The 26,157-nt window shown below is 42.2% G+C and overlaps 1 protein-coding gene across 1 annotated transcript in view; it reads right to left on the bottom strand.

Annotated features, from left to right (window-relative positions):
* The window catches only part of Arhgef33 (Rho guanine nucleotide exchange factor 33), a 92,090-nt gene extending 69,617 nt beyond the window's left edge, over positions 1–22,473 (bottom strand). Inside the window, exon 1 of the mRNA XM_012513920.2 lies at positions 22,436–22,473. The gene's annotated coding sequence lies outside the window, so the exon portion shown is untranslated. The remainder of the gene's footprint in view (positions 1–22,435) is intronic.
* Between the last annotated feature and the right edge of the window lie 3,684 nt (positions 22,474–26,157).

Below are 26,157 nucleotides of genomic sequence, written 5' to 3'. Positions count from 1 at the left end.
TTTTTTTGTGGTCTGTTTAGCCTGCCCTGGGGGTGGGACTGGTGCAGCATATGGTGCCAGGGATTGAACTGTGGTCTCTGCGCTTGCCTAAGCTTGCCTAAGCAGGCGCTATAGACTGCTGAACTATCTCACCGGCCCAGCCATCTAGCATTTTAACACTTCCTATATTTGTGAAATTCAGTCACCTTATGAGCCTCTCATTATAGAGGCTGCAAGGGCCAGATTACTGAGCTTTCCTTGCAAGTAAGGCACAATGGCCATATGACAGGGGATGTGTTGTTAGGTGTACTTGGCTACCAAAATTTGAAATTATTGTAAGAAGTAATTTCTGTTATTTGGGGGGAAAAATGTCTTGACATATGAAACCATTTTGGGCTGGTGAGATAGCTCAGGGGACTAAGTGCCTGCTTAGGCAAGCATAGGGACTGGAGTTTGATCCCAGGTACCACATGCTGCTCCAGCCCTGCCCCCCAGGTGGGCTGAACTGGCCACCGAGACCAGGAGTGGTGGTGCACACCTGTAATCCCAGCACTGGGGAGGCTGAGACAGGAGAATCACCATGAGTCTGAGCTGCGCAGAGAGACCCTGCAACAAATACATTAACAAAAAAATTAAACCATATTTTCTTGGACTTTTTGGATAATTTATTCTTGAGGATTTAGTTATCAAATCTATCACAAATTGAAAACAAGCAAAAATAAAATCCATAACATCCTAGGTAAAGTGAAAAGTTACACATTTTCAGAGCTAGGACATCAAGTTCACATCTGTAAGTACTTTTTCCATTGATGCTGTAGCAGAAGCATTTTACTTTCTTTAAAAACTTAGACCATTATTATTTACATTGTTTTTGGTCATTGTTCTTGGAGGTAGCACCTCACGACATAGCCCAGGCTGGCCTCCCATTCCCCATCTCTCCCTCACCCTCCTAAGTGGCTGGGATTCCGGAGATGTGCCACCTCAACCAGCCTCCTGCTCTTTTTATTGTGTCCATGTGTGAAAAAGGTACAGGGGTTCTTCCCCAACTCGGACTGACGTGATCTCTGCTCTTCCTTCCTTCTTTCCTCTTTCCTCACACAATCACACGTGAACCCAGGGAGAGCACGCATACGTGGTGTCAATGCCAAAGGAGGGTCACACTGCTGTTTTCTGCAGCTTGCCTTTCTCAATACTTTGTGGCAACCATCCCAAGTGCGTCGGTGCAGATCTCAGAAATCATTCCTCACTTCATAGTCTGAGTGAATGTTAGCCTTCCCCAAACCCCCACAACCAACGGGAGTGGTGGCGCAGGCCTGTACGCCCAGCGCTTGGCAGGCTGAGACAAGACCATTGCGCTGAGTTTGAGGCCAGCCTGGGCTACAGAGCAAGACCCTGTCTCACAAGACTAAACACTGGGGGCAGGAGGAAGCCACAGCTAACACGTTAGTAGGTAGAGTATTTCTGTGTGGCTCTAACAGCTGAGACCGGGCCGCTTTCCGCAGTCTACACTTACTGAGTCTCTGCCGGAGCAACGCATGAGTGAATCCTCCTGCCTCCTAGACACCAAGGGGACACTGATGCCGTTTAGTTGGTGGCAGCCATGAAGGACAAATGATACTTCATAATTACTTGTGCGGATTGCTAGCGCCGCTGAGCATTTCTACATACGCTCACCTGACATTTCGATTTGGTTCTTAGGGAAGTATCTGTCCTTCTGATTTGCCTGTTTTTCGACCTCGTTGCCTATTGTTTTCTTTACCAAATTTTTTTGGGGGGAAGTGGTACCAGAAATAGAACTCAGGACCTCACACTTGCCAGGCCCCTGAGCTGTATCCCCTGCCCTGCCTGCCTTTTTCTGATCAATTACAGCGTCTACACAGCAGATGTTAATTCTCTCATATCTTTTATTGCTCCTACCTTTTTGTCTTTTTTATAGTTTATTTTTATTTATTACTATTTTTTTAAATTTTATTCATTCATTTATTTATGTGTGTGTGTGTGTGTGTGTGTGTGTGTGTGTGTGTGTGTGTGTGTGTGTGTGTGTGTGTGTGTGTGTGTGTGTGTGTGTGTGTGTGTGTGGCCAGCTCAGCCCACCAGGGGGCGGGGCTGGCTGGCATGTGGTGCTGGGGGATTGAATCGCGGTCCCCGTGCTTTGCTAAGCTTGTTCTAAGTAAGTGCTTTAGACCACTGAGCCATCTCACCAGCCCCCCTTTTTGTCTTTTGACTGTGATCACTTTTGCTATCGAAACATTTTTCAATCTATTAAGTAAAAAACGTATGTTTCTTTAATTGCTGCTGGGCTTCTTGAATTGGCTGTAAAGTTCTCTGCCATCCAGAGGTTCTATGTATTTTTTTTCCTACATTTTCTTCCAAGGTTTTCCTAATTGTACAGATATTTGATTCGTCTGGAATTTGTTTGTGTGTATGGGACAGGGAATCTTACATTTTCTTATCTTCCTGATGGATAATCACTAATACTGCAATGCATTAAATAAATGATCCCTTTTTTGCATAGAAATGAAATAGTAATTTTTAAAAATTTTTACTTTTTTATGTATCTTTTTGAGACAGGCTCTCATTATGCAGTTCAGGCTGGCCTTGAGCGCACTTTGTAGCTCAGGCTAGTCTCAAACTTGTGACCATCCTCCTGCCTCAGCCTCCCAAATGCTGGGATTATAGGTGTGTGCCACCACACCCAGTGTGAAGCAGTAATTTCTATAACATATTAAATCCTCTTACACACTAAAATATATTATGAGCTCTCTATTCTATTCCTATTTATTTACCTATTCCTACTCCAAAACAGCAGTCTAAGTGTCCATTCATATATATATATATATATATATATATATATATATATATATATTATTTTTTTGTGTGTGTGGTACTAGGGGTTGAACTCAAGACCTTACATTTGCCAGGCAGGTGCTTATGCCACTGAGCTATGTCCCTGGCCCTTAAAAATATTTAGGGCCAGGTACAATGGTGTTTGCCTATCAGCCTGGCCCTCTGGGAAACTGAGGCAAGATGGGCAGGTCAAGACTTGGGAGGCTGAGGGGGGACCATGTTAAATCTGAGGCCTGCTTGGGCAACATCATGAAACCATGTATCAAAAACTAACAAAACAAATGAACAAAAACTTCAATATCCAGATAATCTGCTTTCTGACATCTGCTTTCCCGTACAAACAAATGAACTCTATTTTGCATTTTACATTTTTATTCATTACCAAAAAAAAAAGAATTCTCATTGGAATTGCATTTGATTTATATATTAACTTGGGAAATTGACATTTTTCTTATATCAAATTTAATCATGCAAGGGCAATATAGTTCTTTCCATTTGTCCAGATTTTTTTTTTTTTTAGGTCTTTTGATTTTGTAATTTTCTTCTTCAGGTTTCTGTACCATAAAATGAAATTTATTAAATATCTTTTAAGATTTTTGTCATTGTGAATGTGAACTGTTATTGTGAATTTTTCTCCATTTCCATTCCTCACTGGTTTTTGTAGTCTTTATTTTATTTTATTTTTTCCATTTGTGTATTTGGTACAGGGTCTCACCATGCAGCTCAGACTCAATGATCCTCCTGTTTCAGCATCCCAGGTGCTGGGATTACAGGTGTGCTCCATCATACCCGGACTCGGTGGCCTGCTGAGCGTGCCTAGGGGACGGGGCCAGTGCAGCATGTGGGACCAAGGGTCGAACCCTGGTCCCTGAGCTTGCCAAAGCAGGTGCTTAGACCACTGAGCTATCTGGCTGGCCCTATTGCTTGTGTATTTATGTTGTGTTCATCTGCTATCCTAACTTCCTCTACTAACTATGGAAATTTTAGATGAGCATTTCTTTACTTTCTAGGTTATTTTTATCATGAAAGCTGGTATGCTGGGGATAGACCCAGAGCCTAACATGCTAGGCAAGTGCTCTTCTGCTGAGTCACACTCTGAGCTTACTTTTGTCCTATCTGTGTTTACTGGCACTTGCAGGATAATTGTTCCTAATCCTAGAGATAGTAGACATCATTATTCAATTTTTATTTTAATGAAAAGGGAAGTAAAGTAATTAGAACATTTGCTGTCCTTGACAAAAGTAATCTATATTATTTAATTTAAGCTTAAAGTTCTACTTTACTAAAACTTATTAGACATGAATATTTGATTTTATTAGACCTTTCAATTAATTAGCTCTTGCAACTGATATGTTTATTTTCCCCTCCATTATTTAATGAATTATGCTATTTTCCTGACTCAACATGCATAGAATGTATGCTTGTTTACAGGATATAGTTCATTGGATACACATGGCATTCTGTTTGTTGATATTCAAAGCCTTTGCTTCTATATTCATAACTAATTTTGTTTTATGAGGGAATTTTTAAAGTCATACTTTGCCACTACGGTGGTGCTAGTCTTAATGAATTAGAGCATTGTGCATCTTCTTCTATAATCCAGGAAAGTTTCAATTATGTGAAAATCATTTTTCCTTTAAATAATAACATCACACCAGTATAAGTCTATTTGGCCCTAGTGCCTTTTTAAAAATATAGGGGCTGGAGAGATGGCTCAGGGGTCTAAAGCACCTACTTGGAACAAGCTTAGCAAAGTACAGGGACTGCAGTTCAATCCCCCAGCACCACATGCCAGCCAGCCCTGCCCCCTGGTGGGCTGAGCTGGCCACACACACACACACACACACACACACACACACACACACACAATAAATAAATGTAAAAATAAATAAATAAATTTTTAAAAAATATATAGGTGGATCTTTTAGCCTTTTCAATAAAATCTATTCAATGTTTCTATTTAATTTAATCATCAATATTTTTTCTGGGAAATCACATATTTCCCCAAGTTTGTCAAATCTCTTGATAGAGCATAGGCATTTTCCACGTGCTGTGTAAAAAGTAGCCCAGGAAGAATTAACAGTTGTGCCGCAGATTATGCTTCATATTTTATTTATATTGTCACATTTAACTGAATCCTCACAGGGATTTTATTCAGCATGTATCATTATTCCAATTTTGTAGATAAGAATATTGAGATGTGGAAAATGGAGTAATAAAGTGTTCAGGATCCTAAATTAAGAAATGGCAGCCGGAGTCTGTAATTTAGGTCTGTGCGATGCTGCCCTGGGGCTTTGCTTATGCTTGGCTTTCTCCAGATCCACAATCATTATATTTAATTACTGAAAAATAGTTACTTGAGCAACTATTTGTCATTGTTTTCTTTCCCTCTCCAAATTATTTTTAGCATAGTCCTCTTTTTCCCTAAGGTATTTAGGACATTCTCTTAGGCTAGGTTTGCAACGGATAATTTCTAGGCTATAATGTATGGTCATTGTCATTTTAACAAGTAAAACATTAAAAAGTACATTTTACTTTGAGGAGAGAAAAAAAAAAGCCTCTTCCCCTAAAGTGTCATGTGTGAGCCTACAACACCCTGACCTGTTTCTCTCGTCCTTGATTGTATGAATTACCCTGAAATCCCCTCTTAGAATTGACTTTAGGGCAGGCTAGATAGTTCAGCGGATTAAAGCTCCTGCTTAGGCAGACTCAGGGACCAGGGTTCGAGCCAGTCCTGTGCCCATGGTGCGCTGAGACCGGCAATTGAGACTGGGCATGGTGGTGTGCGCCTATAATCCCAGCATTTGGAAGGCTGAAAACAGGAGAATCACTACGAGTCCAATCTGTGTAGTGAGACCTTGTAGGCCCAGTAGTAAACACATTTTTTAAAAAAGAAAAGAAAATGAAAGAAAAAATTGACTTTAACCTTTAGCTGCAGCAGCTGAGCTGCCATATACATATATATCGCTATACATTGCATATGCCCTCGGGTCCCCACAGTTTGGTCCCCCTCCCAGCTACCCCTTTTCAGTATGATGAGTAAACAAGTTGGTGACCCGCCCAAAGTGAGGCACAGCCATTCATTCTCGGGCCGGGCATCGCTGCTGTCGGCGTGGTGCTATGCAGGTCTCGGCAAAACATCCTTGCTGCATCAGCAGCCGATCAGTCTATTTTATTTTTCTGGGGTTTTGTTCCGTTTTATTTTCTTTCTAATCGAGGTGTGAAAATGTTCTAGGTTCAGATGAAGTTCCGCATGAAGAGACACAATTAAAATCTTTTCATTGATAAGGTCTGCATGTCTGTATTTCAACAATGTAGTTAAAACAAAGTAAGTTCCTCCTTTTTGTTCCTTTTTTTAGCTAAATGAGTATTATTTATTCAGTATGAAATCGTTACACTATATGTTCCACAAGTTAAGAATAAATGCACATTAAATCTTGGTTAAAAAGAAGAAAGAAAAGTATGTTTTAGAGAAAATGATAACAAGATCACATAGAAAGTAACATGTCTTATTCTAAAGAAAGCATTTCTCCAACTATGAAACGCCCTTTGAGATCTTACTTATAAACCACTTTTTCTTATTGTTCTGTGAGCCCAGGAATTCTTCATTCTGCCCTTGACGACCCTTGACGCATTATCTAAATTTGAGTAAATACCAGGAGATGTTGCCACCTTCCCCCTTTCTTTTCATCTCTACTGTTGCAGGCTAGACACTTGGGTTCAGGTTTTAGAAAGAGTCCATTGGTCTTTAAATTATGCCCAACCATTATATAGAACAATGATTTTCAACTTGTACTCTGTGAAGTCACCAGGCTTTCTGGAGTCTGCCTTTGGGGACTGGGGCGAGTCTTCAGGCCTGTGGAGTACAGAGCTAGCAGTACATCCCTTCCACCAGCGGCTGACTATGCTTATCTGGCTCACATACTGTAGCAGTGGGGCAAAGAATTTCCTCTTAAAATCAGTTTCTGCATTTAAAAGCAAAGCTCCTAAAATTATTAATACAACGAAATAGAAATGATGAAACATTTACCTGAAAAGTTTAATTTTTGTGAAATTAGATCCAAACATTTAGTAGTATAGTTAATAGGCACCTGCAGAACATCCCTCCCCCAGAGTGACCTAGAACGTGTACCCTCCTCCCCACAAAAGACCCCAGAAGCTCGGGCCTGTCTATTACCTTCCAATTACTGCTGCGACAGAAAAGGAAAGTTTGGCCCTTTGGGGAATTGAAATTAATTGAAAGCAGCCTTGAGTTAATTTCCACTTCCGTGTTCCTCATTGAAAGGGTCTTTAGTGCATATTTCTAATTTAGTACAATGAGAACTTCTCATGTCAGGGGAGGGAGAGATGCAGAAACGTTTTCCCTGAAACTAAAATAAATCATCGGGACAAACTCTGCAAGCATTATCAGAGAGGAGACTATATAATCTTCATGTAAGAATATGATTAAAAACCTAAGGAGTTCTATGCCCGTGTGTTGTTTTTCTGAATACGGACTGAAAGCAACATCATTTTGCGACTCTCATTTCCTGCTCAGGTGGCTTCAGGGCTTCCCCAGCACTCTCTGGGTGTTGGCTCCGTAGTCACCATAGCAACGCCAAGTGCCCCAGCAGAGTGTAAACTCCGTTCATTGCACACAGAAAGAAACCCAGGGTCAGAACAATTATTTGCCCAAAGTTACACATGAAGTAGCTCCAAGTTAGACCATTAGTCTTCGTATTATTGTGATTTTCTTTTTTTAAATTGTCTTTTTGAGACAGAATCTTGCTATGCAGTTCGGGCTGGCCTTGAGCTCATTTTGTAGCCCAGGCTGATCTTGAACCTGGAACGATCATCCTGCCTCAGCCTCCTGAGTGCTGGGATTACAGGCATGAGCCATCATGTCAAGCTTATTCTGAATTTTTAAGTAAATGCTTTCATGCCTCAATATTCCAGTGCACTGCAATGTAAGGATCCACTTGTACTGTCATAAAAGAAGGCATCAATTCCTATGTGGACTCTAATAACTATTTGAATAAGCAGATTAGCAGATTGAACAGACGCATAAAATGAAAAAAGCTTGTTCTGGTAAATGTGATGAGAAAGACTGAAAGGGAAAAAAACACAATGTAAGACTTTAAAAAAGAGGTACAATACCACCAATTCAGAGAATAAGAGATACTATTTGTAAAATTTTGTGGCAATTTTTAAAAAAATCTTTTATTTATTTGGTACAGGGTCTCACTACATGGCTCAGACTCACAGTGATCCTCAGTTTGAGCCCTGCCAATGCTGGGATTACAGGAGTGAGCCACCATGCCTGGTTTCAGTGGCCAGCTTGGCACGGGGCCTGCATGGCATATGGCACCAGGGATTGAACCCAGGTCCTTGTGCTTGCCAGGCAGGCACTTAGACCACTATTCCCCTGGCCCCTATTGCTAATAATTCTTAAAAGTTAAATACAATAGACAATTTTCTGAAAAAACATAGATTATTTGTTTTAAAAACTGTTAAAAAACAACAAACCACCTCACCTAGAAAAACTATCTATAGAAGAGCTTGAAAAGAAGAATCAAATATCTACTCCCCCAAAACCAGATGACCCAGGAAAATATCACGGGACTTATAAGCAACAGTGACTGTTAATGTAACCTATATTAGAGAGCAGGCTATATACAAATCACTAAATCCATTCCATGAGGTCTTGACACCAAAATTACTCTAGGTTAGACAAATAAATATGCACTAAATAAAATATCAAGAAGCAAAATACACCATAATCACTAGAGTTTGTTCTAAAGTATAAAAAAGGGCTTAATACTTCTAAATCTATTTCTATAATTCAGTAATCAACTCATGCCTGCTCAGGTGGCTTGAAAAGTGACTCTGAGAAGGGTGAACCCTAGAATCCAAATGATAAGGAGAGAACACAAATATCGCAAGGCATAGGTGCATAAGTATTTAAAATGAGGCTATTGCAAAGATAATAGAACTCTTTTATACCACTCTCCATAAAAACCCTTGCAAATATAGAAATTTGAATTGGATACAGCAGTAAATTAAAGAATGAAAATAGGACTCTGCCATAGACATTTCAAACAATTAACAGTCTTAAGTGGAAAATAGTTCCTGATCTTCAAGTTAGCTTTTTCCTTAATATTTTCACAAATGTGAGCATTGGTAGAAACGGGGTGTCTCCTGCCATGGAACCAGGTCACGGGGCCTTTACCCCATCTTCAGCCAAATGCTGGGGTGTTGGTCCCTCATCTGATGGTAGGCAGCTATGGAGCGGTGAGGCTGTTTCATTTATCTTCCTGTTCCCAGCTCCTAGCACCATCCTGAACAACTGTTTTTCAACATGTGCTGTCAACACGTGTTTGAAGATAATGGCCTTAATTTTTGTTCAGTAAACCACCAGGGTAACATGGCTTTTACCAGCAAATTTCTTCAAATTTACAATAAAGTTAGTGGCATAGAAAGAGTTTGGCCTTGAGATGAGATGATTTTTACTAGGGGAAAAAATCCACTTCCTTTTTATGTATTTAGTACAAGGTCTACTGGGTCTCACTACACAGATTGGACTTGTAGTGATCCTCTTGTTTTCATCTTCCCAAGTGCTGGGATTACAGTTATGTGCCACCACATCCAGTCTCAGTCACTGTCTCAGCACGCCCTGGGAGTGGGCCTGGCAGGGCATGCTGGGGATGGAACCCAGGTCCCTGCACTCTGCCTAAGCAGGCACTTTAGTCTACTGAGCTATCTGGTCGGCCCCCCAAAAAATCCACTTTTATTCTACAAAGCAAAACTCCACTGGTTGGAAATAGATTCCCCTGCACCCAGGACGGGGCGTGCAGAACCAAGAGAACAGAGGATTTCCCACTGAATATTCCCTCTCCAAAACTAACTGACCAGTACCTGTCACTGCCAACAATCCCAGGGTGCCGAGCGCCACTGAGAGCAGGGACAAGACACACAAAGCGGGCAACGCTCCTTCAGAAGCACACAGAAAGTTCTTCACATCTGATGGAAAATCAGTGACCCTCACTTCACTGGCATGCTAATTTTTGTTGTTCACCCAATACAGGATTGATTTTGATTGATATTTATCATATATATCAATCAGAAAAAAAAAAAAAAAGAATGTGACCATGACATCACTCACAAAACAAACTACGGGCTTACGATAATGATTCTGAGTATAAAAAAGGCCCACTTAAGACATCTCCTGCCTCCTTGCGCTATGAGTGGACACAGATGTGTCACAACTAGACCTCGGTGAGGCTGAATTCACGGGCTGTGAATCTGGCCAGGAAGAGATGCTCCACCTGCTTTCCAATGTTTTGACTCTTTTTTTTTTTTTTTTTTTTTCTCCATCTTTCAAACATGTTGTCTCCTTGGATTCATCTGAGCAGGAGATAATAGCCTACAAGTGATTCTCTGTGAAAAGTCCCGAGGTAAATATTACTTAAAAAGAAAATGAAGTGACTGTCCCTATACTTGCACCAGGTAAGTTCCAACTGGAAGAGAAGCAGGACAAGAGAGGCCCCTGGGAGGCCTGTGGAGGGAGAGGGCCTGGGGTGTCAGAGAAAGCTCCCTTCCGCCCTCTTTGCAGAGGGGACGTCAGCAGAGGAAGAGCTCTGACCTCGGGAAATGTTCCATCTGCACCTGCAGGCCTCACAAGACCCAGATCAGGTGGCCGGTTAGTACACTTTATGAAATAGATCATAATTCATCAAAGCCTATTTTAGGTGAGAGGGGAAACCAGGTTACTGCTGCCTCCCCTGGGAGAATGCTTTTCATAGTTCAGATGAAATGACACGCAGTTTGGAGCTGCCTTTGGCGCTGCTGGCACTTCTGAGAAGGAGGACGAGAGTTAAATCCAGTCTTCCAAAAGGCTTTAGCTCCTCACTACTCCCCAGTAAGCAAAGACCCGCAGGGAGCAGAGGTCACAGCATGGAAATCATACAGAAACCCAGGCCCTCCGCTGGAAAAACGGCCCACAGCTGGGCGCCGTGGCCAGGGCCAGCGACCTTCTCCTGGCACCAGTACCACAGTTCTCTCCCTGCGGAGCTAGTCCTCCTGCAGTCCTGCGCTTCCCTGCCTGGGGTCTCAGTCCCTATGGGTCCCCTGCCTGGAACGTGCTGCTTCCCTCCAACCCAAGTTCTGCTCAGCCTGCCTTGGTTACTTTCTTTTGTCTACGCTCACTAGAGCACGGATTGTCTTATAACTCATTGCTGTCAAGGCCAGCAGCATAAACCTAAATGTAGGAAATCTTCAATATTTTATTGATCAATGGAAAGTGTGAATTCATCATTCGTTTGGTCCTTTTTTATTTTTAATCTTTTCAAACGTGCTACAGCTAAGGCATACTGAGTCCAACCATTGATTATATCTTTTTATTACCACATCTGCTAAGTTTGGAATGAGGAAAATGGCTAAGACATTATATTAAGAGTTCAGAACACATTGGAGTTACATGTGCCAAGAGGCTATATTTGAGTTCCTAAATCTTATATTGCATTCTTTTAATTTCTTTTGTTTTAACAAACTGGGGCAGGAAAAAAGTTAATAAAAATTGGACCATGTGGGCACGTGGCGTACACCTGTAGTCCCACTTATCCAGGTGGAAGAGAAAAAGAAAAGTGCTCCGTACGCTTCCCTCTGAGCTGATTTACATGCTTCTTTCATTCCAGACAGATGGGTAGAAATTCTATTTATCCAGAACTTTAGGAGTCTATGAAAAATCTCACTTGAAATCAATGCTGGGGTTGCCTAAGCACGCCGCGAGGAAATCACTCCCGGCTCATTTCATCTTGTTCTGATATCACTGGAAAAGGGTTGCTTTATCTAAAGGCAGGTCAGTCAGTCAATCCACCAGGACGCATACACACTGCCTCGGATCAATTCTGCCTTCAGTGCTACATATGTGATGCTTTTCAGAGGCCTTGGTGGACAGTCCAATCTATGAATATTTTCATCAGACTTCCTGCCATAAACTTAAGTAAAAACCTTCCCCAGAGTCAAGAAGGTAGTGTACCTGCTGGCCGCAGAGGGAGGGGACAGGAAGTACTGAGATCTAACCATGACTTGTCACTCACTGTGGGGCCATGGGAAAGCCAGGAAACTTCTCTGGTCTTATTTCCTCATCTATTGTGTGAGGAGGCTTTCAAAGTCTTTGTGGTTGTGTAGTGGCCCATGTCTGTAATCCTAGCACTCAAGAGGCTGAGGCAGGACAATTGTTGCAAGTTTGAGACCAGCCTGGGCTACAAAGTGAGCTCAAGGCCAATCTGAACTGCATAGTGAGACCCCATCTTAAAAAAAAAAAAAAAAAGTTCTTGTGGCTCTAAATGCCAAGACTAAAATTTAGCAGTGTGTCTCCCAATATTATGAAGAAATATAATATGGTAATATAATAACCAGGCCTCCCTTCCAACCCAAGTCTGATTTAAATGTTCTTTTGTTCAACTCCTTCCCTCCAAAAAAAAAAAAAAAAAAAAAAAAGCAGCAGCATGACTCAAACTGAACTATCCTAAGCAGTTCACAATTTCTCCTCCCTTAGTTCTTTCCCTGTGTGCCCTAAGCTATTTGTTAGTATTTGAGTCTTTACAGGTAGGAAGTCAAACTGGCTTTTCTTTTCCTTGCGAAACCAGGGATTGAACTCGGTCCCTTATGCTTGCCAAGCAAGCACTTCCTCTACTGAACTATCTCCCTGGCCCCTCAAGCTGGCTTTTCTTGTGGACTTCTTTCCCTGCTCTTTGAATCTGTCAGGTTGGATTTCCATTCCTTCCCACTGAACACTTTCACCTGGCTGTTCCCTTCAGCCCGAACTCAGTGTGTTTAAATTACACTGGTTGTGGGTTGGGGAGGTAGCTCAGTAGAATAAGCGCTTGCCTGGCAAGGGCAAGGTCCTGAGTTCAATCCCCTGTATCGCAAAAAATAGTAATAATAAATTACACTGGTCGTATATTCCCTTCAGGTTTCCTCTCAGGTTTTGCCTAGCGCTGTCACCCTGTTATCATGACCTTAGAATGTGATTCCCACCCTACCATCTACCAGTCATGAAATTTCTGTGAATCTTCCTTTGTAAAGATTTTTAAATGTTCTCCTTCCTTTTTTATTGTCACCTCTTTAGTTCAACCTGACTGTCTCACACCTAAATGTCTGGCTGAGAATCCTCTTTATTTTATCAACCCTTTTCATTGCCACTACATTAGTCTCCCTTTAATGTCTTTTGATTGTCTCTTGCTCCTACCAAAAACGTCACTGGGTCCACAGTCGCTCGTACCTTGTCTCACCCTCTCCCAGATAGCTGGTTTGCACCCTCAGCCTCCTTTAATTTTCACATCCTTACTTATTCCCCAAAGTAAAACTCAGAAGTAAGTCCCTTTCTAGAACTTTCTCCCTCAACCCTATAGCATCTTATCCTTCTTTTTGTGGGATAACTGGAGAACTCAATTACAATCAAAACCATAGTTTTCCATCATTATATATCTGATGAAAATAATCTCATTTTCTAAGTTGATTATATGCTTCTTGAGAAAAAAAAGTCTAATTTTTCCACCTAGTATCTCTGGTGTCTATTCTGTATTCTTATATAGAGAAGAAACTAAGTAAAATTTGTAGACCAGGCCAACAAGCATGACCAAACACTGCCAATGTAACTACTTAGCACATAGTCACCTCCAATTTAATGAATTACTAATAATTAATTGATTAACATTCTTTCATCAAAAAAAAATCTGGCAATCAGTAGTTGTGGAGGTAAAGACTAAGGAAGAGAGAATTGGCTGCAATGGGTAAAAAAAAAAAAAAAAATCCAGACTGGGATAGTCAAAGCGATTTAATGCTTGTTGAGGACTACAGATCACTGTCAGAGTTACAGAATCATAAAATAAATGATGTGCAATAGCTTAGCCCTTGTTACACTCAGTAAAGTCTAGTGTTTTGAATTCAGAGGTAAAGTCAATCTTTTTTTTCCATCACCCCCTTTGGAAGGCCCTGCAGAAACCTCACTGTCTGAGGCTTGACTATTTCTTTCCTCTTAAAACTCGGAAGACTTGCCTTTGGCCCCTAGCATCTATATGTACTGCCTAGGAATCTATGTTCCCCGTCTCCAGAACAAAACACGAGATAGCGGTGAAGAAGCGAGTGGATGCAGGCTGAATCTTGAAAACAGGTGAACACAACACACAGACCTAGTCTTTGGAAAACAGTACGTCCAACCTAGTCCTTTAACTCCTCCCTCTGGGTTAGCTTAGGTTCTTCCTCTCACCTGTTGCGTAGGTAGCAGACTATCTGAAATCTGGGTGAGACGTTCACATCAAACACAGGTCTCTGCTCCTAAAAATCGTACAGATTTAGATACCGTATATCATGGGAAGTTGTTAAAACAGAATGCTTGGAGGCCTGGAAGTGGAAAGAAGCTCATTTGTGAGACATGATATTTGAGGGGAGGAAAAGCCAGGTGGAAGCTCAAGCTCTTATCGGCCTTCACCAGGCCTGTATCTTTCCTCTCTCTTGGCAACTGCAGAATATTATCACATTTACCGTATGCTACTACATGTATGAAAGGTAAAAAAATCTAAAGTCTCTCCCTGAAGGTCACCTTATGGCATGTATGACAGGCAGGGGGTCCCTGCACTCTACAAGGTTTAAACCAGGGTCCAGCACATATTCTGAATGAAGACGGTTTGAATGAGCGAGTGAGTGAGTGAGTGAATGAATGAATGAATGAATGAATGAATGTCATAGTTTCAAAACACCAGACAAAACCAAAGCTGTACCCACCAGAACTACTTGCAATATAACCTGAAGTTTCAGCATAGAGTGTTAAAGAAAATCAAACAGAAAGATTACAGAGACCAGCCAGCCAAACCCTGTCACTTTATTAAAAAGAAAAAAAAGAGGTCCAAAGAGGGTAAATTATGTGACTAAATCTACAGTCCTCTTTCAACAGAAAAACATCTGAAATGGCTCGATCCAGAGCACCAATTTCTGTGCAAATAGGGTAATTATCGAATCTGATACAATCACCTCAATCTCAGTGAGATGAGCTCCATTCATGGAATAAAATGACTGTCAGTTCAGTCAGTCCCTTGGCCTGATGGAGCAACATCACTGCTTGTCATTGGTACTCTCACTTTATGTCTTCGGATTTTGAGAGATTTTTTAAACAATGGTTTACTCTGTTACCTGCCTATGGCTTTGCCGGTGGAGAGCAGCAGCGCCAGCCATGCTGGGTGTCAGGTGGAGGCCATGCTGGAGAACCTGAGATTTGAATACGACGGGCTGGGTTCGAATCCCAAGACTATGCGTTACATAGCTAGTCGACCTTGGGGAAAATCACTTAGCCTCTTCGTATTATCTCAGGGTAACTATAAAGTGATCTGTGGCTCTGCCCAGAACAAAGCTGAAGCTCAGCCTCGCCTGAGATCAGTACAGAGAAAGGGAACAGCCAACAGTGGATTCTCCCGGGCAGTCTAGACGCAAATGTCTTCAAGGGCAGGGACCACAATGGCGCTTCTTCTGTGGACCAGGGAATGAACCTTGGAAGTGAGCCCTACCCTGGAGCTGGTCCCCACCGCTGGGAGAGAAAGGAGGAAGAGAAGAACCCACTGGCAGCTAGGTGCTTGGCAACCGTGAGCCTAAGTGTAAGGTTAGAGCTGGGTTAGGGAGCTGCTTGGACAGCATTTTTTTTTTGTTGACATCAATTTACCAGAAGTGCTGAAACTTCCCTGAGATAATGAGAGGGAGGAAGCTGTGTTTATCAGAATTTCTCTCAAGCAAAAGCATCATATGTGCATGAATTAACTTTGATAAGTTCTGTGTGTGTGTGTGTGTGTGTGTGTGTGTGTGTGTGTGTGTTTCTTGCAGGGTTTTCCCCCCTAAGGTATTGTCTCAATACGTAGTTCAGGCTAGTCTTGAACTCACTATGTAGCCCAGGCTGGCCTTGAACTTCAGGCAAACCTCTTGTCTCCGCTTCCTGAGTGCTGGGATCACACACATGTGACACATCAGGTGGCTCTTGCAGGACTTCTGTTTGATGAGCGGTGCAGCCAGTAAGGCTAGAGCTGAACTGTTAGTGACCTTGGAGGGCAAGCTGAGCCTTACCCTTGGAGGGCCTCCTTTCCCAACCCTCCTCCAAGCAAGAGCACTTTCTCTTCACTGAAATGTTGAATGTGGAAGGACAATCTGAGCAAATGCTGGGTGGTCCTACTCTGTCTGTGGGACCTTAATTGTAAATCTCAGGAGCGCCAGCACACTAACCCCAGCTCACAAGGCCAGCAAATCGCTATTTACCATGTCCTCCGAGGTCACTCTCTTCTAACCTGAACGTTGGAAAGGCTACAGGGTGGGGCGCTCCCCACATATCCTTGTGGCCAGTTAGACATTAGTTGATATGAATTTATTACATATAGCAGTTAATGAATGAACTTGTCAGTCTCTCTTTCATAGAATTTCAGGTAAAACTGTGTAGTAGTCAGTAGTGTTGTTGCGGATTGTAGATGATCACAGTTTGTTCCTTTCGCAGGGCGCACTCTGCCTCTGTACCTCAGTTCCTCCTACCCTCTGTCCCTCACACACAGCTTTCCTTACACAACTATTTCTCATCCTCCAAAGTTCAATTCAACAGGGCTGGCCAAATAGCTCAGAGGATTAAAGCACCCACAAGCAGACACAGGGGCCAGGGGTTCGATCCCCGGGCCTGCTATGCAGGCCCTGCCCCCGGGTACACTGAGATGGCAATTGAGACTGGGTGTGGTGGTGCCCACGTGTAATCTCAGCACTCAGGAGGCCGTAAACAGGAAGATCACTGTGAGTCTGATCTAGTAGTGAGACCCTGAACACCCTATAGACCCTTCCCTAAGCACCTGATTGCCCTGGTTATGGTCAGTCCCTCTTCTACTGCATAATATGCTGCATTATTAGCATCTCTACCTTGGAGAGAATCATAGGCAATAGTTTCCATATCTGTCCCTCACACAACACTGGGGACTCCACTAATCCAGGGAGGGACTATTCTATTTCTTCATAGCCATTAACTGGTCTTTTAAAAATTCTTTCTAGTTTTGATTGGCAAATTATAATTGCATATATTTATGGGATACAATGAGATAAATTATGCTAGAGGTATACAAGAAGGAGTGATTGAATCATGCTGACATATCCGTCACTTAGGTACTCATCCTTTTTTGATGAGAACATCTGAAACTTACTCTTAACATTTAAGAAATATACACTGTATTATGTGATAGTCACCTGCTGCATAATATCTCAAAAACTTATTCCTCTGTTTAGCTAAAACTGGTAGCGTTTGGCTGTCACTCCATCCCAGCTCTTCCCCCGCCCTCCCCCACCCTCCACTTCCAGGAACGACTATCCTATTCTCTACTTTTATGAGTTTGAGTGTTTGGATTCCACATCTAAGCGGGATCATGCTGGAAGGTCTCTCTGTGTCTGGTTGATGTCACTTAGCATTGTGTTATCATGCTGGGCTTCTAGGCTCGAGGCCGCAGGATAAACATGAAGCATCTCCTTGGAGCAGCAATTTTACTCAAATTTTCATCCATTTAAAACCTTTTCATATGTTTTTAATGTTCAGCTAGTTTACAGAGGAGTGTAAAGCTAACTTGAGATTGAAAGATAAATATACTTGTATCATTTTTGCACACTCCTCTGACATGGGAAAAGTCTGAGGACCTTTTGCAATAGTCACTCAACACAAATTTGAATTTAATCTAATTTCAAGGTATGTGTATGCTTAATGATTTCTTTTTCGGAAGGAAACAACACAGACATTTATTTGTTTATAGTAAATAGCAAGAAAACCATTGTTTGTTAACCAATGAGTTGGAAAAGGGTAAACTGGAAAAAGCCTTGTTATTGTACTTAAATTGTGAACTGGGGGGAGGTATCCAGAGTCCAAATGAATTCTGGTGCTTGCCAGGAAGGTGCTTATGCCACTGGGCTATAGCCTCAGCCTCTAAATTGTAATTTTGTGAGCTCACTATCCAAATATACAGACTAAAAACCTCTCAGAGCATTACCTTCTGGCAAAGATCAAGTGCTTCTTTGTATTTGAAAGAAATTATAAGCTATACCAGATGCACAAAATCACTTAAGCAATAAGTGCAGTTTTCTGTTCGAAGTCTTTATAGCATCTAAGTGAAAATTTGATTCTCACTGCCCATGAGTCTTTCAAAATAGGTCTTTCAACCACTCTTCATACATTGTCCTTATGCTATGTTAATGGACTTTTTTGCTTAATTTTTTGTTGTTTGTTTTGTTTTGAGGCAAGGTCTTAACTATATAATTTAGGCTGGCCTTGGACTCACTAAGGAGCTCAGGCTGACCTGAAACTCTCAATGATCCTCCTGCCTCGGCCTCCCAAGTGCAGGATTTACAGACAAGTGCCTCTGTGCCCAGCCTGTTAATGGAATTTCAAGGACCCTTCAATTAAAAACTTGGCTGCTTGCATAGTTGTGCCTGTAGAATAACAGTGACAATATAAATACTCCAGCTAACCTTTGTTACCTGTACGGTAAAAGCTAAATGTATACATGTATATTATCTGGATGTGGATCCTCGTAAGGTCATCATATCTACAACACAGGGGTCAGATCCAAGAGATCCAAGTGCTTAGTCCTACATTAAAAAAAGTAATGGTCCAATTGTCACAAAAACACCAGTATCTTTACTTAGTGTATTCCTTCAGCATTGTTATGAGTTAAAATAGGGGAACGCTAGATTTCTTTGGCCAAATAAGGACGAGTTTACATGCTCTTAAACTCTACTTGGGTAAAAACCTCTGGACAAATAAAGGTTATTATTGAAAATAAAAGGCTTACACCAAATGGTGCCTAATTTTGTCTAACTTCTACAACTTTCTGAGCTACCCTTCACTAGTATTCTCATTTTAATGTTCAGCCCCTGTTAATTTAACATAGTTATAAAGTGAGTCTTCTTTTTGTGGAACAACAGCCATCTTCCTTTGACTTTCTCAGGTCAGTTAGGATGAGGCTTTTACTCCCTGGCTGGGCAGCATTAATTCCTCTCCTCAGCATTTTTAAGACAACAGACCCCTAACCCTTCTGCACATGTTAAGAATAAGAGATCAAGGGGGACAGGTAGGCTAGAAGAAATGAAAATAGAAGGGAGACCAGGACGGCAGTAGCTGAAAAACTGTACTGCTGAGACTGCAATTCCAGGACACAAAGTTCCCGGGATTATCTGTATCAGTATTCGCTGGGTTGTTCATGCTTCTTTTCTTTTAGGCTCACCATCCTCCAAATGCCTTCAAGACACTTTAAGTCCATGGATTAGCTTCCCCGATAAAGTAAAGGGCAGAAGCTTGCTCTTAAAATAAAGGAACATATGGAGTGTTCAAAGACTGCTTTGAGGCAAAACATCTTAGGTTTCCCATCTAAAAAATAATTGACAGGGTTCCTGCCTTTCACCTGTGAAACGGGCTGTTCTCTTTCCGTGGATGGTCCATCCTTTGCCTCTAAACCAAGACCAAGATGGAACTTCCTAGAAATTCCACTGATTTCTACCACCAAACAGACACATAAACACACACACACACACACACACACACACACACACACTCCCAGCTACAAGCTGTAGTGCATTTCTCTCTCTGAACGGCCAACACACTAATTTCCTTGAGTATGTACTTTCAAATTTCTGCCTGATAAATTCCTTTATAACTCTTAAAAATTTTTATCTGTTTATTTGTTTATTATTATGTTTATTTGAGACAGACTGTAGCTCTGTGATTCAGGCTGGTCTTACACTCACTGTGTAACTTAGGCTGGCCTCAAACTCATGGCCACTTGCCTGCCTCAGCCTCCCAAGTGATGAGAATTCACCGTCATGCCAAACCTAAAATTTTTAATTTTTAATATATAATAAATACTTATCAAGTGAAACACCTCTGAGACTTTATGAAAGCACTCACAAGGAATAAGGGGTGACACTCATATGATTCATGTTTCAGTTAGGTTTGCGAGGTTAAGTACAGCCAAATATAAGGGAACGAGCTAGGTCATTATTTGTAAGGCTTGTTTTAAAGCCTCAAAGACAAAAACAATTATAAAAGCAGCACGTGCTCGGTGTGGAAATGCGGGGAGTCCAATGCACTGTCCCCTCTGTCTCCTTCCTGCCTGTGACATGTGGAAGGTCCACCGGAACTCAGACAGTCACTGGGAGCCCCCAGAAGTCAGCAGAGGACGGAGGACCTGGGCGGCAGGTGGGGCAGGGACAGCGAAGGCGGGAGGGAGCGACCCATCCCAAGGGACTGACACTGACTTGATTTTGCATCAGGCTCACCACACGATGCGCTGCCTGAATCCTGAGTTTTACACATAGCCCTTTTATATACAGCCTCAGTGCTCTATTGTCCCAATTTCTGTTTTGTAAAAGCCATGGCCTTCCTATCAATTCCTTTTGATTTGGGCAATACATCCTCCTTAAAAACATATTACTGGGGCTGGGGAGATGGCTCAGAGGAATAAGCACTTCCCTGGCAAGCGCAGTGATCTGAGTTCAATCCCCGGTTCCCGGGAAAAACAAAAACAAAAACAAAAAACATATTACTGGGCCGGGGAGATAGCTCAGCAGCATAAGCACCTGCCTGGCAAGTACAAGGTCCCGAGTTCAACCCACGTACCGCAAAAACGAAACCAAACCAAAAAAAAACATATTATTTAGCCAGTGATCCCCCTAATTCTGAACCAAGCCAACTTGTCTCTTTTTTACATCTTATTCAAACTCCAAATGACCATTCCTATGAACATTTATTTCGTGATATGTTCACTAAAGATTTTAACCTTCCTACCAAAGTCCCCGCAATCAAAAGCCTCCTTCAGTGGCACCTCAAGTTCCCGCGTTCTAACCTGCCAGACTCCGCCTCCCGAGCGCTGGGATTGCAGGTGTGCACCACCATGCCCGGATTCTGCGGCCGGCTCAGTGTGCCTGCGGGTGGGGGTTGGCACAGCATGTGGTGCCTGGGATCGAACCCTGGTCTCTGCACTTGCCTAAGGAGGCGCTTAGTCCGCTGAGCTATCTCACCAGCCCTCCGAGATCCTTTGCATCTCTCTCTCTTTATGTCCTGACCTGTCCAAGTGCAGTTAAGCTCCATTTTTCTGTGCTGCCTTTAGCATCTCTCCACATCTGTATGTTAATGTTTCTGTCAATTATCAATTTTTATAAGATTAGAAGCCCCTACACACTCAAGGCAGCTATGAATCCAAAACTTTATGTAGGTACGTTTTCTTGTGGAAAAAGGATTCAGAGCTCACATCAGTTTCTCAAGAGTCCCTAATTACTCTCTTAAAAATAAACTGGGAGCTGGGCATGTTAGCACACACCTATAACCCCAGCACTCGGGAGGCTGAGGCAATAAGAGTGCCACACATTTGAAACCAGCCTGGACAGTGAGTTCAAAGCCAGCCTGAACTACAAAGAAAGACCCTTTCTCAACCCCGTCTCCAACTTAAAAAAAAAAAAGAAAGAAATTGCGAACCACTGCACTAAATTATGAGTCCTTAGGAAATAGAGTGAGTTCTTTGAACCTCTACAGTAAGATACCTGATATTCACTGAATGAGAGTTTTAATTATCATTTAAAGGTAATGTTTGCTCTTGTGAAGATAGATAGTAAAGTTAACCTCTTCTTTAAAAAAAAAAATGGGCAGGAAATATGATAGAGTAGAAACTACCCCAGAAAAAGAGGAAGTTATGGAAGGAGCCTTCACAAAATCCCAGCAGTAGTTAGTTTAGAAAGAAAAATGGGGTTAGAGGGAGGATTTTATTTATACATTTCTGGAATTTGCACATTTGTTTGTTTTGCAATAAGCACTTTTTATTCTTAAAATTCTAAAAGTATGTTTTGAACTATAGTACTTTTTTCTTAAGTGTATCAGATAATTAGCTATAAGTCCTCCCAGCTCTGCTGCATTTTTTTTCTTCTCTTTTCTTTTCTTTGCTTTTTGTTCAGTCCCAGGACCTTGGGCATGTGAGGCGAGCACTCTACCACTAAGCTACAACCCCAGCCCTTTTGCATTTCATTTTGAGACAAGGTCCTGCTAAGGCTAGCCTTGAACTTGTGATCCTCCTGCCTCTGCCTCACTAGCAACTGGGATTACATCATTTCTGCTACTTTGGTTTTGTGATTTGGGGAAAGTTCACTAGTCATAAGTTTGGCTCTCCAGCTGTAAAATGAACCGTAGTAGCTACCCACCTTATGTAGTTATTATATGAAAAGACCCAACACACAAAGTAGAGATTTGGTACATATTAGCTCAAGGACAATAAATGCCCTTCTTAAAGTTTGCTTGCTTTTTGTGATCTCCAAAGACATTCAAAATAGAACTCAATTAAAACATAGTTCTTTCTGGTCTCAATATTGTGCAAAAGCATTCATACAGCAGTAGAAATCTGATGTAAGATGCCGATGTCAGACACCTAGTTTATAAGGTGACCATTAGCCCTAATGCTTGTCTAAAGAAATCCCTAATTTGCACACTTGATGGCTTTGAAATGAAGAAGTCGACAAAAATTTTCCAGGCCACTTATAATAACTAAGCTCTCATTTTCTCTAGAAACAAGTTCTCTGCAATTTCACTTACCTCCTGCCCTGTCTCCACTCGGAGACATCACATCATATTTTCTGAAGTCTTCCTTTTAATTTCTCTAGAAGTTCTGTAAAAATAAAATGTCATTGAAAATGACCATCATCTTGCATTTTATGTCACCCTTTCCTCCACATAACTGTCATTAAAGAGTATTATATATGCAACTGGTTGTTGTTGAAATTTTCTAATTTTGCAGGACTACATAAAGTCAAAAAGCTGAAGTCCTCATTTCTCTCAATCTTTTAATCTTTAAGTTACTTCATTTCCAGTAGACACAACAATTTCAGCATTTTTATCTTTGGGTGAGTAATAAAAATAAATTCTTAACATAGCGAAAATACTTCAACAAGGCTTAGGAGGCTCTGCTCAGTCAGAAGAGTTCAAAGCCGTTATCTAACCCTAAAATATCTAAAAGCACCCATCTGTGAAGAGTTTTTTTCCCACATATACCATATTAAGTAAAATCACCTCTTTCGCCAGACAAGTGAAATGGGTTTATAATACGTTTTTTCTGTAGGGGTGAATTGAGGTGCCCTGCGGTCAAAATTAAGTACAAATTATCTGGTGAACATTCTTTGATGTATACTGCATTTGTTGTCAGTACAGCAGATCCCAAGCCAGCTGTAGGCTTCGTGTATTTTTCATTCTTTGAAACTTCTGGGGTAGTTTAGCCAATTTTATGAATCTTTCTGGACCTCCTTTTCCTGATCTACGTGATTTGTCTTGTGATAAAAAAACACCCCTCAGTGTGGATACGAGAGGTGAGGGAGGCACAGGGGCAGGGGCAGGGAAGCAAAGGCGTACTTAAGCACCTTTGCTAGGGGTCCTGTCCTGTAGTTTAGATGGAAATATGCTTATTCCCAGCTTGGTTGCTTCTCTTTCTCCTCTACTTTAATTTTACTGACATTTTCTTAAATTATTGTTTTTGTGCCTAATTCTGTACTTGGTCCAAAAAGACTACAGAAGGCAGTATAAAGCCTGACCCTGGGTCTGTCAGATAACTGGTAGTTGCCACCCGGGTCCATCTCCTTTTCCTCTAGTAACCTGCTAAAAGACCCTCTCCCTCTCCCTTACAGAGTTAGAACCATAGCAGCAGATTTCTGATCCAGTGGTTTGAGTACTAGCATTGGGGATGACTTCTGAAAAGCCTCCTTAAAAGAGAGAATACACCTTTTTCTTTTTCCTTTCCAGCTGCCTGCTGGCTAACTGCAGTGGCATGAGGGGAGGGTGTCAACCTTCCTGGACCAAGAAGTGTTCTACTACAGAGGAATGAAGAACAAGCCGAGAACGCTGGTCCCCCATGCATAGGCACTGATCTAGCAGCGTGCACCGCTCAACTCTGGGGGCTTCTTTTACTATAAAAGAAAAATGAACACACCTATAACTTGTGTGATGTCACTCTTGTTTTGTTTTTGCTCTTGTTTTCATCATATACAAATGAATTCAATCCTCAATGATACACTGGCCCTCTAGGAAGTTATCCAGAGACCAGAAAAACTTTTAATACTGGGAAAATTTTCCACATCTCTTTGGAGTCTCTGTGTGCTTTTTATTTATTAACAACAATTTTCTCACGCTTCCAAAGCCTCTAGTGTGCCCTTCAGCCCCAGTCTAGACACTTTTCCCCTTGCGTCACCCATATATACCATCTACTCTTTTGAGCTGTTCATCCAGGAACTTAGAAAGCAAGGCCACTTTCTTGGGGAAAGAAGGTAAGTGTGGCTAACACTAAGTTTTCAGGTTTTTGTGGATTATAGGAAGAACAGAGTTCATTTGAATTCAGCAACTGTTTATTAAGCACAGGCCGTGTAAAAGATAATGTGTTAGGTGCTGCAATAAAATATGCAATCTAATAGGAAAGATAAATTACACAAGTAACTGTAACACAGGATGGATTGTGGATCCATTAAGAAACATAGAAAGTACCTCAACTTCCAGAAGAGAAAGTTTCATGAAGGAGACAATATTTGAGAAAGTTAGCGGATAGCAGAGGGTTTTCTGAAGACAGGATTTAAGCAGGACTTTGCAGAAAATGGTAAAAATGGGATCAGTAACAGAACATAGTACAAGATGTACATAGGTGGATCTAGGGCCCCTAGAGCTCCAGAGGGTAGAGAAGAAGTTATTCTAGAGAGGAGGCACATGGGGGCCTGCAGCACAGTAGGGAGAACAGAGAGCCCCTGGAAGCCACTGAAGGGGAAGGTATCAAGATCACATCTAGGGTGAGGCAACGGCCTCTGTGAGTAGATGTCTTTGATAACCTCCCAAATGTAAGATGACCTGAATTTGAAAAGTAATTATTTGGACCTGGGTGTGGTGGGGGCATTTAGAGTTAGGGTTGAGGAGGATGGTGGCCAGAAAGGGGGGTATTAGAAAGAAAAGATCTGGGGCTGGGGAGATGGCTCAGTGGAATAAACGCTTCCCTCGCAGGCGCAAGGGCCTGAGTTCAATTCCCGGTTCCACAAAAAAAAAAAAAAAAAAAAAGAAAGAAAGAAAAGATTGCAGACAGAAGCCACGTTTCCAAGATTACCGCGTTGCTGTGTGAGTTCTACGAACGCTTTGCCTAAGCAAAAGTGTTGCATTGTAATTCTCAGATTCAGATGAGGGAATGTTTTTAATTAAGCTTTATTTGAACTGGGAAACTGAGAGGCTGAATAGACTGCCGTAATGAATTTACTTGGTCTACAGCCTCCACAGTGTCTTAGCGTTATACTCTCCGTAGGTGTCAAGCGGTGATGCAGCGGCGAACTGTGCCAGGAGTGACACCGAGCGTGGGGTTTCCAGGCCCAGGGCAGTGGAAGTGAGGACACAGGTGGGCACGCTGGCAGAGCTTTATTGGGGTAGGGGGCTCTCTCCAGGAGAGGCGTGGGAGCATCAGTGATAGGAAAAATAGAATCAGGCTGGTGCGTTAAAAAAAAAAAAAAAAAAACCAGCAGAAGCAGGACAAGATGCGCTACCCTCTGAAATTTTTCCTTTGCGCTGGGCATAACTTCAAAGGGTATTGATTTCTTTTTCGGTGCAAATATCTCGGCCTGGAGGAAGGGTGGCCGGCTGGTCCCAGGAAGGTGTGCTCTCCCCCGCCAGCCACCCTCGGCCTGTGCAAGCACCCTGCCTTGCATAAGGGAGGATAAGGACTACTCCCCCGCTGCGGCTTCGGAGAGCTGAGGCAGGGGCATGCGGCGTGCAGTAGCCGCGGAGAAGAACAAGCTCAGGGCCTGGGAGTTTGCCTGCCCTCCGCTCCTCCGTGGTGAACCCCAGAAGTTTTATTTGTTCTTCTAGTTTATTCTTAGACATGTTATGCTGAAGCTAGGCTGGCTTTAATGAGACTGCTGTTTTGTGAGCTTGGTAAGACGGTTTGGGATGCAACGAAAGGAGCAAGGAGCGGAAAAGAACACAGTCCACACTTTAAATGGGTCGCAGGGCTTGCATTGGGGCCCCAGGGGGACACTTGCCTCTTGTTCCCTTGTGTTTCTGCCTCACTAGGAGATGGAGAGAGTACTGAAACGAATCTCAGCACTGCCAACTGCCCCACCCCTAAAGAATTTTTTTTATCTTTTGCCGGGTTGGCAGGGTAAATAGCAGGTATGGGGTATCTTACACGGTGAGGCTCCCGGGTCTCACAGCTTATTCCTTTATGCTGCACCTCCCACCTCCCCACCCCGTAAGAAATCCCAGGCACGTTGAAGAGGAGGCTTTTTAGGGACCATAAGAATCTT

The sequence above is a fragment of the Octodon degus genome, unplaced genomic scaffold (assembly GCF_000260255.1).
Source record: "Octodon degus isolate 3935 unplaced genomic scaffold, OctDeg1.0 scaffold00020, whole genome shotgun sequence".
NCBI lineage: Eukaryota > Metazoa > Chordata > Mammalia > Rodentia > Octodontidae > Octodon > Octodon degus.
This window is presented reverse-complemented; position numbering and strand designations above follow the sequence as displayed.